Source organism: Elephantulus edwardii, unplaced genomic scaffold (assembly GCF_000299155.1).
Source record: "Elephantulus edwardii isolate Elephantulus edwardi_28Jun2011 unplaced genomic scaffold, EleEdw1.0 scaffold00006, whole genome shotgun sequence".
Classification (NCBI taxonomy): Eukaryota; Metazoa; Chordata; class Mammalia; order Macroscelidea; family Macroscelididae; genus Elephantulus; species Elephantulus edwardii.
The window spans coordinates 33,925,229-33,927,558 of record NW_006399756.1 but is presented as its reverse complement, the minus strand read 5'-3'; positions in this window follow the sequence as shown (position 1 = coordinate 33,927,558).

The following is a 2,330-nucleotide window of genomic DNA, read 5'->3' as shown; positions in this document are numbered from 1 at the left end:
GCAACATGTCCAAATTATGTTAGACGAAGCTTCAAAATCCTCGCCTCCAAGGAGCAGCCTGGCTTCACCCTCTCCAGGACGAACTTGTTTGTTCTTATATCAGTCCATGGTATGTTCAATACTCTTCTCCAGCACCAAAGCTCAGTGGCATCAACTCTCCTATCATCCCTAGTCATTGTCCAGCTCTCTGATGCATAGCTAGTAATTGCAAAGATCATAGCCTGTATCAGGCGCACCTTAGTCTCCAGACTGACATCATTGCTCTTCAGTACTTTGGAGAGGTCTCTGACAGCAGGCTTTTCCAATGCAATTTGTCTTTTCATTTCCTAGCCAAGCAATCTGAAGCTGTCAACAAGCTCAATCTCTTCACCATCTATAATGATGCTGCCAATTGGCCCAGTGGTGAGAAACTTTGTATTCTTTTTTTTTTCTTTTGTGCGTGTGTGTGTGTGTACCGTCAAATCAGATCTGACTGGTACAGGAGGAGATTGTCCCTCCTTTTCCCGGCAGAGCATCTGGTGGATTCGAACCGTGTGCCTCTGGGATTGTAGTTGCAGCTCCTTACCACTAGGCCACCAGAGCTCCCCAGAAGCTTTGTATTCTTGACGTTGAGCTTCAATCTATATTGAAGGCTGCAGTCCTTGACCTTCTGCAGCAAGCACTTCAGGTCCTCCTCAGTTTCAGCAAGCAAGGTTGTGTCATCTGCATAACGCAGATTGTTGTTGCTTCTGAAAACCCACTGCTAAGGGAGCTTTGGTGGCCTAGTGGCAAGAAGCTGCACTGTAATCCCAGAAGTACAAGGTTTGAATCCACCAGATGCTCTGCTGAAGAAGGAGGGGCAGGTCCTTGGAGAAGGACATCGTGTTTGGGAGGGTGGAGGGACAGCGCAGGAGGGGAAGGCCCTCTATGAGGTGGATTGATTCAGTCACTGGGGTAATCGGGATGGGAGTGTCAGAGACAGTGTGATTGGCACAGGACAGAGCAGAGAGAGTTTAGGGCTGTTGTACATAGGGTCGCTATGAGTCGCAAGTGACTCAACGGCACATAACAACACCACCAGTCAGATCTGATTTGATGGTACACACACAAAAAATAATAAAATAAATTTTAAAAAAACAAACAAAAAAAACACCCACTGCTGGGTCAGCTATGGGTCAATTCTGACTCCACGGTACGCAAAAAACCAATAGACACTCCAATTGTAGTGAATATTGAATGAATGTGCATGTGTGTCTGTGCGCATGCACATTCTCCAAGGACTGGGCCCTCCTAAAAAAGCTTGTGAGAGCAAACGTCACCAACCTTGATTCCAAGGAGCACTCTGGTTGCACTCTCCCCACGACAGACAATTGTTTGTTCTTTTGGTAGTCCAAGGACTATTCAGTACTCTTTGTATACCACAACTCAAAGGCATCAATTCTTCTGTCATCTTTAGTCCTGTTGAGCTTCTGGATACATAGCAAGTAATGGAATAGACCATGGCTTGGATCAGGTGTATCTTCATCTTTAAACGGAAATCCTCGTCCTTCAGCATTTTAATGAGGTCCCTGACAGATTTTCCCAATGTGATACATCTTTTGATTTCTTGACTGCTAAGACTAAATTGTTATATGTTGTTTTGTGCTGTTGACTTAGGATAGACTCATAGCTGACCCTCCAGCAGGTTTTCAGAGGCAGTAAATCGCACAGGAAGAGACTGCTCATCCTTTTTCCAAAAAGCAGCTGGTGGATTCAAACTGCATACCCTTGAGGTTGCAGTACAACATACTGAAATACTCTCTTGATACTCTAGAGTGTTCAGCTTTATATAACAATGGAAACATAATAGCATCATTGAGAATGAATAAAGTATTGCTACATGCAGTAACACCATTAAGTATGATTTCACAATGTGGAATGAAAGACTCCAAACAAAAAGTACATATTTCATTATTTCATTTATGTGAAGTTTAAAACTAGGCATAATTGGTATGTAATTTTAGAGACCAGTTAGCAGTAACCATCAGGAGAAGGTAAGGATTGAGAAGAGGCACAAGAAATGTCTCTAATTTTTTATCAGAGTAGAGTCTTCATGGATATAATTAGTCTCTGTGTAAAAATTCTTGGAGCTTTATACCTATGGTTTGTGCACTTTATTTTTATTATTAATTTCAATGAAATTTTACAGAGACTTTGGATTTCCATTCATTCATTGTTGTACTTTTCTCCCCTGCCAACCCTCCCCCCCAGTACACTACCATCTTGGAAAAGTAAAAGAAAAATTCTTACATTGTTTTACAATCCCTCCCCCCCAGGTCCACTCCACCATGCAGCCTTTGCTCTGGACTCCC